This window comes from Anser brachyrhynchus (genome assembly GCF_964034855.1).
Source record: "Anser brachyrhynchus genome assembly, chromosome: 19".
NCBI lineage: Eukaryota > Metazoa > Chordata > Aves > Anseriformes > Anatidae > Anser > Anser brachyrhynchus.
Window position 1 is genome coordinate 8,443,195 of NC_137712.1, and position 15,882 is coordinate 8,459,076.

The 15,882-nt window shown below is 50.4% G+C and overlaps 1 long non-coding RNA gene across 2 annotated transcripts; it reads right to left on the bottom strand.

The window, feature by feature from the left end:
• Positions 1-1,305: 1,305 nt before the first annotated feature.
• Positions 1,306-14,299, bottom strand: LOC308180593. Of its 2 annotated transcripts, none has more exons than XR_013941048.1 (3): positions 13,315-14,299; positions 12,310-12,406; positions 1,306-4,295 (listed from the first exon to the last, which is right to left on the bottom strand). It is a non-coding gene; the product is annotated as an uncharacterized lncRNA (long non-coding RNA). The 2 variants fall into 2 exon arrangements; XR_013941049.1 differs by lacking the exon at positions 1,306-4,295 and adding an exon at positions 8,989-10,843 and having other exon boundaries at positions 13,315-14,281.
• Between the last annotated feature and the right edge of the window lie 1,583 nt (positions 14,300-15,882).

Here is a 15,882-nt window from a genome sequence, read left to right on the forward strand (position 1 = left end):
TGAGATCAGATAAGCTTGGAAATCTGGAGGTCCCTTCGCACAGTTTCCTTTTTCCCTGGGAGAACCGTGGCGTTTGACATCCAATGCCATGCCCCTACTCTCTACACTAATAGCTCCTCACATACACGTGAGGAAGACCATCATAGAAGGGCCTCCTGAGTCTAGGAAGGATGTCATGGATGTGGCAAGCACACACTGTGATCCACTGGGACACTTCCTTAGGTGATGTACCTCCACCTCCCCTAGTTCATGGTTCATCTGTGCTCCCAGGTGCTGAGCTTCACCTTCCTCCCCAGCAGCCAAAGGGAGGCAGCTGGGTTTGTCACGTTCCTAAGGACATGGGGGAACTCAGTGCCTTTTCCACTTGCCTTTACCTTCAAAAATTGAATTAATGGGGATTTAAATTGGCATTGTTTTCTGTGTGATGTGAAGAACTGCAGAATAGATTCATGTTTTAGTCAGGTTCTAATTTGGTGGAGAATTAAAGCCTAATAAATAAGGCACAGTATTTATCCAGCATGTTTGATTAAGACATCCTTCCTATAGCTCCAGTACAATCCTTTTTCTTTCTACAAGCTAAAGACAGTGAAACGCGGAGCATTTTGTATGCCACCAGCACACAAAACTCATGGCTCAAGTGCTCAGCTGGTGCAGACTGGCACCGAGCATTGGCTGGCAATGCAAACGCACCCGCTGATACTGCACGAGGAGGTGACAGCTGACCTTGCTCTGCTCTCATGGCTCTCGGTCACATCACATCCAACTTGCATCTCCCTACAGCTTCCCCTTCTCCACACAACAGCCTTTTGGCATGCTGGATGTGGGGAAAGGGGCTCACGGTACCACAATGGAGCGCCGTGAGTTTTTTCCTCCCCTGCAGGGCTGACAACTTGCAGTGCCACCCCACTGCTTATGCACACAGGTGGATGCTTGGGATTGGACATTTGCTGGAGAGCATTTTCTGGGCTTAGGTGAGAGTTTAGCCTACGAGCTGCCCAAAAGAGTGGCAGGAGGAGCCAGCTGAGGACCTGGAGTAACACAGCCCCTTCCTGCTTCTGGCTCCTCTCGGGCCACAAGAGGAAAGCTCAGCTCTCCGCTCCGCTCTCCTGCTGCCGGCCGTTGCACTCTTCTGCAAGCCTCACCAGTTTCCCGGGGTCCAAATGGCCTTACTCCAGCTTAGATAATCTGTCACTGCTGAGTCTGTCAGCTGGCAGGTGATGCATGTGCACCAGCTCCGGGGTGGGCAGGGAGGGATGGCACGGACCCAGCATGCACAGAGGAGAGGGGAGGAATGAAAGCCTCAAATCTCACGATTTTCTCACCCCGTTTCCAGCAAGCTTCCCAGCCCGTTGCAGAGAGAGTAGCCCACGGGAGGCTGGTGGTTGTGCAGAAGCTTTTCCTGATACCGAATTAATCCCAAATGTTCACTGCCTCCCTGCAAAGCTCCCCTGAGCAGCCCTGGCTGACACCTGCCAGGAAATGAAAAGCAAGGTGTCGGGTCAAAGCCAGCTTTTCTGGAGCATATCTCGTGCTCTCCTAGGTGGATTTGGATAGCACTTCCTCCCAGCTCTCCGTGCCTGCCACTGCGGATGAGCAGATCTGCAGTCACAGTCCCCTTGTCAGGCTGATCCCATGAGCTGTACGTGTGCACCCCGGGGCCCCCAGCCGAACCCCATCCGTGCAGCTCGCAGGGGCTGCAGGACAGGACCTGATGGCAGGAGCCCAGCCCCAGCTGGCACAGCTTCAGCTGGACACCATCCACCGGAGACAGGCCGTGCTAAGGCTGTTCACAACTCGTGAATCCCTGACAGTGCCTGGGTTTCTCTGGGCTCTGCGTGGCAGCCGACACCTCACTCAGGTCTCTAGCCTCGCTGTTAAACAAAGCTCCTTATAATTAACCATCACCCAAAGCCCTGCCCCTCCACACACAGGCCACCAGGCCTTCCCCAGAGCAAGCTGTCCGTTTCCAAAGATATGGGTCAAACACCAGGCAGGAGTTTCATTAAAAAAAAAAAATACAAACAATGCTAAGGCAAGTAATTATGATGATCCCTGTCGTGGAGATCAGCAGCTGGACTCACAAAAGAGTAAAGCTGATCTCTCTGTGGCAGGACAAACCTGAATTCTTGCACCCACGTCCAGTGACCTGGGATCTGAGCTACACGGCCCCACACCTGCTCCCTGGGGAGCCCAGGAGCGGTACCAGCTGTGGGCTGGGGTGAGCAGCTCCCAGTGCACCAGGCAGGAGAGCTGAAAGGCTTGACATTAAGCTGATGAACCCAGCGGCACTCAGCATCCCTGCAAGCACCACGTCGCCGAGGAAGATGGAGCGTGCCTTTGTGCAGCACACTCTAATTGCACGGAGCTGTGACAGCTCTTGAGGCACCACGTGAATTACTATGTCAGCTGGACACTTATCACCAAGAAAATAATAAACACTTAGAAATAGGGTACATCGACGCTGCGGATGGCCTTCGAAACACACTCGGTTCCCCCACCAAAGGAGCAGGTGTTTCCACTTGATGCTCTTCTTGTAAAGCCGGAGAGGCAGGATCCCGCTGCATGTTTCTGGTGACATGGAGAGTAAACAGTAATTTACCACCCACTCTGCTCTCAGCTCCTTGCTGAAGAACTGGGACCTGACATTGCCTCCCTGAGACTGATTGAAATCAGCAATGACTCTATGGCAGGGTCTGGTTGTCATATAGATGGTCTGAGGGCTCCTTACCTTCTGTGGTGGCCCCTAAAGGACATCCCTTAGCTGCTGACAACCTTCGTGTTTGGACTGGAGGCCGGGGGTCTTTGTTGACCTACACTGCATATTTATAGGAAATTTTAATATGGTAATTATTGAAACAGACAAACCACATCTTCCAGTCCCATGCACCTGCTTCCCCATGCACCTGCTCTCTCTCGGACTCCACCTCTGGTGCGGTTTGTCCGTGCCTCTTCTTCAGGATTGCTTCCCAGTGGGGTCAGATGCTCAGCTGGCACGGGGAGAGCTGCCCCCTCCTGGGTGGCACACTGCCCCCCCCTCTAACTTCAGCTGGCCAGAGCTCAAGCACTTGGCATAAAACAATTGTCTCAATGTCTTCTGCGGTCACTGGAGAACAATTGGCAAGTCCCAGGGCAAATTATTGCCATAGTACAGTGGGCGTCTAGGGAAGGAGGGGTTGAATTACCACCTCATTAGGGCTATGTAAAATAGAAAGAACATGAAACTCGCCTGATTTGACTCAAAAACCTGATCTGCCCCTGGGGTAGGTTAGTAAAGCTCTTCTAAACCATGCCAACAGCACGTTTGGATTGATCAATAGCCCTGGCTCAGCTATCCTTGATATGAAGTAGTGCTCATCTACAGCAATTACCTAAAAGCCTGGGAAAGGGAGGAGATCAAGTAATTTAGCAAGGGGACAGGGCCTTTGCATTGATTAAAAATGTAATGGGATCTTTGTGAACGCTTCAGAGTTGCCCCTGAGGTACTTCATCAGCTCCAGGCTCCAGCCGCAGTGCTGCTGGGGCTTCGCCTCTATTCTCCAGCCCAGCAAACCAAACGTAGCCAGGGGACCTCTTTTAGGTGTTCACTGGGAGGGGGTTTGTCTCTACAGCCCCATTTCAACAAGTGGGGATGAGGGAAAATGAGAGAGAGAGAGGCACCAGAGATTAGAGAGCGTGGGGGTAGGAAGAGGGGCAGGGCCAGCGTGTTTAAATTGATGGAACAATCAGTCGGAGGCTAAAGCAATTTTGAGATTAGGCCTCCTTTATGGAAAGCAGCGATCTCTTGCTGATGAAAAAGCCATCCCAGCCTATTGTTGTAATCTTACCTCTGCCCAGACAGCTTCCATGTGTCTCCTGGCTGACCCACTTCCTTCGTCTCCTCTGCTTGTTTCCTTCAAGTGCAGTTTTAGCTCCAAACCACATAAACACCTTGTTTAAATTGCTTTAATCTCCGAGTGCTCTTTCTATTGATTTGAAACAGTTAAGCTGTCAATCAGCCCTTTCTCTTCACACTGTAGACCAGGGAGGAAGATTAAAATAACAAATAAACAAGAGGCGGATGGGCAGCGAAGTTGGTCTGAATTTTGCAATGGATGCTAGCTCTTAGGAGCTTGGAAACAGGTGGAAACGAAGTCCCTCCAGATGCTGAACTCTGAAGAAAGGCTTCACTCAGCACGGAGGGCAGTGTGTGATGCTCTGCAACACCCGGCTCCTCCAGCTCCTCCGGCTCCTCCATCCAGGCACTCACGCTGCTCAGGTAGGACCATGGCGTCTCTTCATGCCAAGTGCTGTGTAACCTTAGTGTTATGAAGTTTGCAGTCAGCGATGTCAAGGCAGCCAAAAATAATAATAAAATAATATAAAATTATATATATATAATATGTAAAAATAAAAATATAAAAATGAAATATAATAAAAATATAATAATAATAATAATAAAATATAATAGTAAAAGAGGTGAAGAGATACACAGAGAGGAAAAGTAGTTTTTCCTCGGGCAAGAGACCATGCTTGAGACCAAAACGAGACTGGTTCCCTACGAGAATCGGACACCCCATCAAAAGAACTCACTAAACACATTCAGGGTGATGTTTTTCAATGAGGTAATGAGGGAAGGAATGGGTCTGCACCCTTGCAGATACACATGGCATCCGAAGCCCAGCCTGCTTGCAGCTCTGCCCCCGAAGTCTGTGCAGAAACCCCGTTGAGGAAGGACTTCTGAGCTGGACCACTGAAACTGCAGATGCTCTTGCAGCCAGCACATACATCCCCTGGCAAGGTCCCTTGCCTGGATGGCATCGCAGGCCATCTGCACTCAGGACAATCCTGATGGCAAGCTCGAAGCAGCAAGCTATTATTTCATCATTACAGCAAGGATAATGACAGGGCCAGAGAGGCTGATTGCTGCTGGAGGGGTGAACGGTCAAGGAACTAAGAAGGAGAATAAAGATGAGGCATGGCCCATGTGGCTTTGCAAGAGGTGTGCAGCTGGCTCATCCTTGCTCTGGTCAGAATATTGATCACTACAATGAAGCTGAGGGTCTCCAGCTAGAGTCTTCGAAATGGAAATGCACCGAACTCCAGTCCAGTGCTAGTTACACACTCTGAAAAGCCATCAATTAATCACATTATGCAAAGCCAATATTAGACACAGCAGCACTCAGATGGGCTCAGTCTGCTTTGCGTGGGCTGAAGAGAAGCCCTCTGGTGAGCCACTTGCTCCTTTCCCTGGTCTTTCCCCAAAATGACAACCCCAGGGGGAGAGGAGGGACCCAAGGGTGAGGAGCGGTGCTTGCAGCACCCAGGGCAGAGCTGCTGGTCCCATGGCTGGAGCACCAGGATTCCTGGGAAGGGTTACAGAACAAAGAGGCTTGAAATTGATTGGGTCATTCATATGAATGTTTAATATAATAATAATAATAATAATAAAACTCTTTGGTTTCCTTGCCCTGAAGCAGTTCAGGCAGCTGCTCGATTTCCATTTGGCCTCAAGATCCTTTTATTGATATGCTATAAAAATTTACATGCGGTGGAAAGGTTGCAGGAGAGCTTGCGGTCAGAGGGGCACACCTTTCTAGCTGCAGGGACAGAGGAGCTTTCATTTTCTTCTCCTGACTTTTGGGAGAAGGAGTGGGAATAGAGATTGGGGCAGAGGGGTCATGGAGGAACCAGCAGAGATAAAAAGAGAAAAGATCATCTTCTGCACAAAATGAAGTGACTGTACTCCAGACATCAGTCTCCTACGTTGCATTTCACTAGTCCACTCTCAAAAGGCATAAGTGTTAGACACAGAATAAGGTGAAGGTCCTGGGGAGAAATAGTAGGTGATCAGAGGAATAAAGATGGCATAATGAATTTAAATAAGGAGTAGATCTAGGGTTAGATGAACAACCGACTTTTTATTTCTGGCTATACAAATGATTCCTTTTTACGCCATCACTAAAATTCTTTGTTCAAATGGGAGAGAAAGGAAAGGAAGGCACGGAAGGGACTGATGTGATTTTTGGCATGATTTGCCCATTGAGTTGTGGTCAAGTTGCTTCTGCCTAGGGGAGCTTCAGAAAATCCTGACACCTCAGAGAAAACCTTCTGGGTGCCAGCAGAAGACAAATGTACGCAGGGAGCAATGTGACATAGAGGAGGAGGATTACACGTCAGCACTCCCTTTCTGATGACAGAGCAAAGTGTCACTCCAGGAAAACGAGCAAATTTTAAGAAGGGAAAAGGGAGACTATGAAATGAGCAGATTTTTTTTCTATATATATACGCAAAACACACAGGCTGGATTGATTTCATGTGTTTAGAGGACTTCAGTCATATGAATAAAGATCAGTTTCCCCCACTCCCCTTTCCCATTTGTTAACAGCTGGCTGACAGCGATCAGACACCACTGTGAGGGCCAGAGCACAGAGCAGAGCACCCAGGAGTGATGTTGCTGAACAAAGACTACGAGAGCAGGACAAAAAGAGGGTTGGGGCGAGGTGTCAGCTAAAATAGGGAAGGACAGCAGCAAGGCCATAGCACAATGCCTTGATTTGTGGGCTTGTTCTTCTCGTTGGGGTGGGCTGGTGTGACACCCACGCACCGAGCAACAGCTGGCAACATCTGGCACAGCTCCTCCCCTTCTTCTTCAGCTTTCAAACACTTGCTGTCCTCATCAGTTCTTCTTACTTCTCCTCCCGTTCACTTCCTGACTGCTGCAGTCTGCTTTTTTTTAATGAAGTCCCTTACTGGGGCTTCAAAGGGGGGGTGCACAGAAGTCAGGAAGAGGGGGGGAGTGGTGCCTTCCAGTCTTTCAGGTTAAAATTGCAAACACACACATATGCATACACATCGAAAAAGCAAAGCAAGAAGGGAAATCAATAGCCCTGGTCAAAACTCATTTTCAAATCTGAATGAAGCTTGTGATTAGTAGAGCCTCACAGAAGCCACTGTTTCCAGACTTGATCTCATCCTTAAATGTCACCCTTGCAGCATCACAGAAAATTGGGGATGAACAGGACTTGCAGAGGTCACCTAATCCATCCCTTTGTCAAACAGCACCGCGTGCATGAGACTCACCAGTAGCAGGAAATGCCAGCTCCCTTTTCTGGCTCAATGCTGTGTTTGGATTAGGAAAAATGCAACGGGCAGCACCTGCTTTCTTTCCTGAAGTTACCTCACCCCCGAAGACCAGAGTGCCCAAGGATCTCCAGCACGAGCAGGACTGATTGCATACTCCAACCCTCTTCATCGCTAGCTCTGCCTTTGGCTTTTCCCCAGTGGGTTCAAAAGGGATGGGAAGAGTTGGAAGGGATGATCATGTACAAAGAGAAGTAAATTCACACAAATCCGACCTTGTCTCCAAAATTCTTCTTCTTCTTCTTCTTTTCTGTCTTTAATTGGGTGACACTTTACCACCACAGTCAATAAATAAGCGGAGATGGGGTGGGAGGGCAGAGGATCAGGCAGGGATAGACAGGGAGATGAGAGTGTGAGAGAGGGGAAATGAAGAAAATAAGCTCGGGCCACCTGAGCTGATTTCTGAAGGTGGACATAACTGGTGATTAACAAAGTCCGACTTAACTGCAATTATTCCCACCCTAGCCTGCGATGTAAATGTCAGCCTCCTGCAGCCAGGAGAGGACCACTAATGGCTGCAGCAAAGCGAGGAGGGGCAATGAACTTCCAAATGAGCTTGACATTTTCTTAACCTGCAGCAAACAGAGGCTGCGAAAGGCCAGGGAAGGAACCCATCGGAGTGACTGAGAGGGCTATAAACGAAGAGCAAGACCTTGCTTAAACACTGCCATTTGTAATGGGCTGTCGAGCTGTGACAGAGGGTGAGCTGTGGGAGTTTGCATTGGGAGGGGGTGCCAAGAGGGTGGGTGGAGGAGCAGATGTGTTCACACTCCCTTTTGGCAAAGGGGATAATAACATTTGCCTTCTTTAAAGGGAATACTGATGAAGAGTTAGTAAGCCTGGGCTGCTTTCCATACACTCAGTTTTCTCTAAGGACTTCTCAAATGGGAGAGTTGGAGAAGGACCTGCAAACTAAAAAAAAAAAAAAAAAAAAAAAAGTAGCTACACAGTAGGAACGATTCCATGATTCCCTTGCTTGCAAAACTTAGAATTCCAAAGGAATTTTCCATCTTCCTCAGAGCAAAAATGAAATTTCAAAATTTCAATGGCTGAAGAGCCCAAGAAACATGCTCCCTCAGATGAGTCAATATAATGGTAATTAGCACAGCCACCTAAGACATGGAAAACACAGATACAAGCCTTTGCCTCAGCCTCCTTCAGAGCAAGGCTGGTGTAAATCAGGGAGTCTGTACTCTCCTGGTGGCAGCCCCATGCATCTCAGCACCATGACTCAGTTTTGCATCTCCCTGCCCGTTAGGCTTCTCCCAGTTGGGAACTCATCTAACCTGGCTTATTTGCCCCAGAAAGAATTGATGTCAATCCTTGAGTATTTTCCAATTAGAACCCACTTCAGGAAAATGAGAGCATAACAAAAGGTCTGCGGTGTTGTCTCAGACCAAAGGATCCTTGACCATGGCCTTGGACAGCTGCAAAGCTTTAGAGAGGATGTAGGACCAGAACACACAAAGCATTGCCCTTTCCATTGACAAGTTTTCAGAAGTTACATCTCTTACTAAATGCAGTCTGTAACCCTAGAAAAATACTTGGATTTGAGGTGTACCTCAACTTACTAAGTCTCCAGGAAGACCAAAGCACTGGAACTTTCCTTGAACCTACGCAGCCACCACATTATTCTTGCTGCATGTAGGCGCATGCACGGTTTTGAAAAAGATGCTTATTACAGTTCAATGGAGAAGGATAGACCATATTTTATCACAGATCCACTTGCAAGGTTCATTATTGATTTTAAGGTACCTGTGCCAAGAGGCGACACTGGGCACAGTTTTTTAAAGAGAAGGAAGAAGATTAAATATACTCAATCCTTGTCACCTTAGCAAACATTTATCCATCTGGTTCTGTGCGATGAGAAGTCTCTATTCCAAAGAAGGAATTAAATTTTAATAGGACAGAAACTTGTTTGTAGGCTGTCACGGCCCAGGATTAGAACAGACTACAGCGCTACAGGGAAACACCAGAGGCCGCTGATACAAGAAAAACAGAAGATGATAACTTTTGCTTCAAACGACTCAGAGTAGGGAAGAAGGTGATGCAGGACAGGACTAACGTGGAGCTACCTAGCCACTGACCACAGAGAAATTCCTGCTCAGAAAGGAGGCAGGGCAGCTCCCAGCATTGCCCTGGCTGTAGCCACTGTTCACAAATACAATGCCAAAGTCACAGTGAAGGCCAGCAAATCCCTGTAAGGACAGCAGGGTTCCTCACTGGTGTGTGCTCACGGCCCAGGAGGAATCAGTCTGCAGGTCTGTATTTGCAAGTAAACCTCTTCCCATCTTTCTGGATGGGCTTTGCTCCAGTTGGGGAATGCTTAATCCTTCTGGGCAATGCCGGCCAAGCTCAATGCTACTGAGAAGTTTAATCAACCTCTCACTTGGGCTGGGAAAGCTACACTGCAAGTGGAAGTTTTGCTGGGCTCTTCAGGTCTTCTGGAGCAGCGTGAAGCAGGTGGTATAACGTGCCTTAATGAACTGCACCAGTGCAGGGTGGTGGATGGCTGGGGCAACTGGCACCTTCTTGTGCTCGGTACCATGGAGCAGACACAGCAGAGGCTGGTGCTCCCCCCCTGTCACCGCATACACCGAGGTTCTCTCCGTGCTCCAGCAAAGAACTCACTTTGCCTTCTGCCCTTTAGTGGCCTCCACAGCTTCTTACTTCCAGTCATTACCAACCACGGTCTGGATTTAATGAGGCCAGAGTTCACTGGATGAAATAAATGCAGGTCCCCGAACCCTCTAAACCAAAGCTAATGAAAAATATATGCTCCCTCACTCCTGCTCTCATTTTCACATCCTGCAAATTATCTGTGCTAATGCACGCAACTCTCTGCTCCTCCGCGGCTTCAGATGCTGAACTTTGAGTCTTTGTCACATCAGCCGGCACCAAGTAATTCCGTACAGAAGTCTGACATTTCCAGTTGAAAAAAATAAATTGATTAAAATTCAACAGGCATGTAGTGTTCAGCTTTTAAAGGTCGGCAAATCTAAGGAACTATCAACTGTAAAATAATTCAGCATTTAGAGGGGAGGGGCAGCTGGGGGAGTCTTGGGAAGAGGGAGGGAGCAAAGAATGTTAGGATCATTTACTGCCTGTATTTCACTTGTCAAGAACATAATTACAGGCAATTTAATTATCACACAGTGGAACGGGTCCATCCTTGTGAGCGTCATGGCCAGCTCCTAATTTGTGGTGCAGTGCAGGCATGGGAAGGGATCTCTGACAGTGACTGGAGAGTTCTTGTGGGTGTGTGTCCACAAGGACCTTGGAGAATGAAGACAAGTGATGCTGTTTCTGGGCTGCTCCTTATGATGGAGACTGGGTCAGGCTCACCTGAAGAAGACTTTCTGCTACCCAGTGGAAGGAAGAAAGACCAGACTGGTGCAATCATGGCAGAAAAACCCTGCTGAGTCATCTGCTTTCACGTGGGGATTAGGAGTCTGTCCAGGCACAGGCCATACCTCTAGCACACTGCTGCCTGGTCTTGCACATGTCCCGTGACTTCTCTGTTACGGGAGGCTCTGAATCTGGAAGCTAAGATGGATGTGCACAGCCCCATGAGGGAACTGCAGAGACGAGCAATGATCCCAGAGGAAACCAGGTCAGGGTTTCAAGAGCTGCCACATCCATTTCACTTCAGTGGACGTCTGCCCATATCCTGAAGTTCTTCAAATTCCACCACCTGGATTTTGATTTTTGAGGTTTGTACTACCTGGTTTTAAGTAAGATCAGGTTAGACAAACGGGAAGCAAAGCCCCTTCGCACCAACCTTGATGGTCCACCAATACTCACACGAACAAGAAACCTGGACACAGACAGAAGTCTTCACTTGAGCCTCTTTAATTAGGTTCCAAGTTACTAAGTTACTAATTAGGTCCCTCTCCCTTCCCTCGATAGCACTGTGCAGGTATAAATCATGTTATCTAAAGCATCACCTCTCCTCTTCGCTCTCCATTATAGAAATGTCCCAATAAAGTCTTGGTTCCTCGCACCCTCCTGTGCATGGACTTGAGAGTGGCTCTTTCCAGCCTGGAACACATTTGGTTTCACTATGTTGAAGCTAAGAAATACATCCCATGGGAGACATCTGGGCCTTAGTGGCAGAAAGAGGCAGAGGATGGGTTGGAGCCCGCTTCTGAGAGGGGTTTGAGGCAGTGGCCTGTGGGCAGAGGGCACTGGGCCTCCTGCTGGCTTTCTGGTTGATACTTCAGCAGAAATGGTTTCCTTTCCCAAGGACGTGCTCACAGCCTGTTGTACAATCCAACTGTGACCCCTACAGGTCTCTGGAAGGAGAATGCTGATCCTCAGAGACAGGCAGAGGGAGAGAGAGCGAGCAAGGGATCTCCTTGGTCCTTGCCGCTCAGTGCCCTTGGATATCAGGGCACACTTGATATGCCTGTGATTTGTTATTCCTTGTAATATCAAATTCTCCCCTCGCTCACACAGTTGCCATGCCATTGATTTTAGTGGGAACAAGAGCACTGTGACTGAGGGGAAAAGCAGGGTGTGTGAAGCTGGTGGTGAATTGAGCTCTCCAGACCAGGGAGCACCAGGAAGACTCAGCTCCGGGGAGCAGACCGACACATCAAAGGAGAGCAGGACGGCTCCTGCCGCAAGGTGGCTGTAGGAAACTTCTCCAGGCGAAGTTGTGGCTGAATAACAGGCCAAAACAACCTTAAAAATTTATAATGAGGGGAAAGAGAAAGAGGAGGGCCAGGAGGCACACTGCTTTTTATCTGTTCTTCACCCACATGCTGCTGGGTGTCAGTCTGGAGGAGAAGCAAAGGACAGAGAATGCTGTGCCTTCTTCATTTAAAGCATTCCCAGCCTAGCCTTGCTAGCTCAGATTCACCCTTCAGCCTCTGCCTTGCCTGGTCTCTATAGGAATACACTAAAGCACAACACTGTAAGCCCCTGCTAAGGGAGCTTTGATCTCACTGGCGCTTAGAAGAACTCTTCACCAGAAGAGTGCCCCTGCCCTTTTCACCCTGCCCAGGGAGTCCCCTTTTGCAAGCTGTGGGACCCCAAGGTGCCCACACCACCTCCACCCGTTGTGTTAGCCCAGTAGAGGGACTCAGCTCCTCCATCTCCCTATGAGACCCGGACCTCCTCCACTTGACTTCCCTTCTCCAGCACCACAAGCAGACAGACGCAGTCTACAGTGCAGTACATTCTTACCCGGGTTCACAATGGATCGAGCCCACCACAAGTATCAGCACACCATCAAGCTGCACGGTTGTCTTCCCATAGGGATAAGAAGCTTCAGATCCTAACCCTGCTGGTAGGAAACATTATGGCCTGAAATATATGTCAGGGAAAGAAGGGGTCCCCCTGCAACCCCACATCCCATCAGTGCTGAGCTTTCAAAGCCTGGACCTGGGGAAGGTGGGCACCACGTCTGCCCGCTGAGCAGGGCTTGCTGACAGCAGTGCCCAGGGCTTAGCCACAAACCAACAGCAGCCAGCCTAGCTGTTCTGCCTCCTTCCCCCTCCCACCGCCGCACAGCAGCCAAAAAGCACCATGTTGATTATTCAAGAGTGGACTCTTAACAGCTCTAATCAGCTGCTAATCCAATAACACACTCAGCTGAGCCGCACTCTCCGCTCCCAGGTCCCGGCCGCCGAGAGAACATTTACAGCTGCGTGGCATCGATAATCACTGCCCAGCGGCCAGGAGGAAAGCTCTGCAAATGACTCCCTGCTGGCTGCCGCCTCCTGCTCCTGAGCCAGGTGGACCTTTCCTCCCTGCCTTGCCCCTGGCCCCTCTCTGCCCCCCAGGAGGGCAGATTGCTGCACGCCTGGCTGCTGGTGGGCGCCTGTCTTTTGCTTTGCAGGCAGCTGTGAGAGAGCCCAGCCCCTGGGATCCTCAGGAAAATAAGCTGTGTCTTCTCTTGAGCTACCCCCCCTGGCAAAAATGCTTTAAATGTGATAAATAAAAGAGGAAGCATCAAATCCATCATTTTGAGGGCATTTGAAATGCAAGATGCCAGGGACCAGCCAGCACAGCCTCAGGCCCTTTCAGTTCTCCAACACTTCAGTGCAAGCTGTGAGCGTTCAGCTCGGGTGGCCTGGAGGCAGCACGCAGGGGGAGAGAGGCAGCAAATGCAGAAACATCCCTTTGTCCGCACTGGCCCAGCTTCCCATCTCCAAACTCTTCCCCAGGCAAGCAGAAAAATGTTCACACCTCCTTCTCACTGCCTTCTCAGCTTGATTCCTCAAATACAGGGGCTGGCAGCATCTCCTGGAATGCCCTCTCCCCTTGCAGTCTCCCACCTCACCAAACACCCCTAAGGGGCTGTGCTCAGCCCCTTCCTGCCCCGTACGGGCTGTGCCTGGCCCTGCCTCCCTCTGCCTCATTAATCAATATCCCTCATTAGCCATGTGATTACAGATGACTGCTTGTTTTCCTCCGGGTGCACCCTAGGAGGGAAAAAGTGTGGAGAGCTGTTTCTGGGCTTAAAATGAGCCTTCCCATGATGAGATGAAGCCAATTTACCCTCGCATTGAAATTAAAAGCTGCAGCTGTGTGTGCAGGAGCTTGTGTGGTCAGGGCATGCCGCTCTTCATTTCCTGGTGGACTTACTAGAGTAAGTAAGAAAGGGTGTGAAGAAAGCTGTATCCCTGCTGTAACTCTTCTTTGGGTTCACGAAGAAAACAAATAAAACGGAAAGCTGGAGAAAGAGATCTGCGTGGGGTGTTTTTTCATCAGCAGCTCTCACAGCGCCTGAATGCCTCCAAATGGTTATTTTTCATGAGCACCCCCATGGAGCAGGCAAATGCATGGCTCCTGGTAATATTAGGATGCTTGGGTCTAATAGAGCAGGGTTGTTGTTTGCTGTTGTTTGCTCCCAGCCACCCGCTCCCGCTCCCCTTTCCTGCAGACCCCTGGAGCTGCAGCAGGGGGACCTGCGCTCTGCACCCAGCGCAGGTTGCGGCGCCTCTCTCCTGTTTCCACAGGTCTCTCCCACCTCCAGCATCCCCTCGCTCCCTGCAATCTTTTTCCTAGGATGGGTCCTAGCAGCAGCTTTTTCTCTCCTGGTTGAGAAAAAGTCTATCTCCTCCAGCTCAGAGCTCTGTACTGAGCTAGCGGTCGCGGGCACTCAGCAGTGGGCATGGCCACTTCTTCCCATGGCTGATGCTCACTCCTGCAACTTCTTCAGCATTCAAGGCAGCGGGCGAGGGACATCCTGATGCAGGGACTGAAAAGAAGAGCTTGTTAAAACCCCGAGCCCAGACCTCCTCCCTGCCAGCACAGCACGTGCACACAAGTTAGTGCAGTTTGTTTTTTTCCTTGTGTTGTTTATTTTGGGTAGAGTGCAGTTCCTAATAGATTGGAATAGCTCCGATGGGGCTCCTCTGCTCTATTGTGTGCATAATCCCCTCTCTAAAACACAGTCCTGCCTGATTATATGCTTAGGCAAGAGGCTAGAAAAGCCCCAGAGACACTGAGACTCTCTATAGAAGAATCTGGGAAGAGCTGGGTTTTTGGAACTGAAAACAAAATGAAGTGCCATTGACCCACTTTTCCCCCGCTTTGCAAAAATCCTCACAACAATAATGAAGGAAAATAATAATGATGGGTGCTGGGGCCTCTGCAGACGGCTCTGGGAGACATCCTGTTTTGTGGTGCGGAGGGGGGAGAAGAAGCCCCATGGGGCAGCAAAATGCAGCTCCCAGCACCCCAGTGCCCAGCCCGTGTGGGTGATTTGGGGCCAGATGTGGCCACCCCACCTGTTGTGATGTTCTGGCCCTTCACTCCCTTCCAGCCCTTTCCAATTTCACGTTACCTGGGCCAGCACACTGCTATTTAATGTCATCCCACTGGGCCGTGGAGGTCCGTGGAGGCCCTGCCCAGCCTCATTTCATGCTCTGGGCACAGGGTTACCCCACAGGAGCAGAGTGAACTCCCCCTTCTTTTTCCCAGGGCCTTCTGGCACTTCTGGGGTTGCTAAGACCTGAGGGAGAGGAGAGGAAACATCCATGCAACAAGCTCAGCCCCTGCCTAGGTGTGTTCCTGTACCGAAGCCTTTGAGCCCCTCTTGCTGGAGGTGTTTTTAGGCAGCACCCAGGGGCTGAGGGTGTGCGGACAGCACAAGAGCTGGGTATGTGATGGGCTGGAAACCATGCACCGTGGCACCGGGATGTCCCCAGGGCTTCCTCAGCCCCTCACGCTTGGCTCAGGGTCTGCCTGGTGCATTCAATCCACAGCCTTGACAAGGAGGGACCCAATTAGCAGGAACAGCTCTGAAGTGGGAACCACTGGGCTGAGACACCCGGCTCATTTCACATCTCACTGGGCCCTGCAAGGCCATCAGCCAGCGGCGGCTTCTTCTCAGCACCCTCAGGGAGCCGGGAGCTCTGCGCCAGCACCCTGGGGTCTGGGGCTGTCCCCTGGCCGCCATCCCGCTGCCCGGGGTGTCCCCACGTCTGCGGGGGGGGAAGCGGTGATGGTACACAGAAGATTCTTCCAGGCTTCGCTGCTGGCTGGCAGCCAGCCTGGGGAAGAAAACGTGGAAAAGGAGATCTCCGGGAGCTGGGGACAAGCAGCAGCATGGGGGATTTGGGGTGGCACCTAAACACTTGGGTAGTGCCTGGCACGATGGTACCGGAACATCCTCTGCGGGCCTTGAATATTGTGACAGAGGTGTTCCTGCTGTCACCTCCCGTGCTGGCAGCGCTGAGGGGCCCTGCGTGGACTCTGCCAGGATTGAGCCCACGCCTGGGCTGGGGTTTGGCACGACCTGACCCGCTG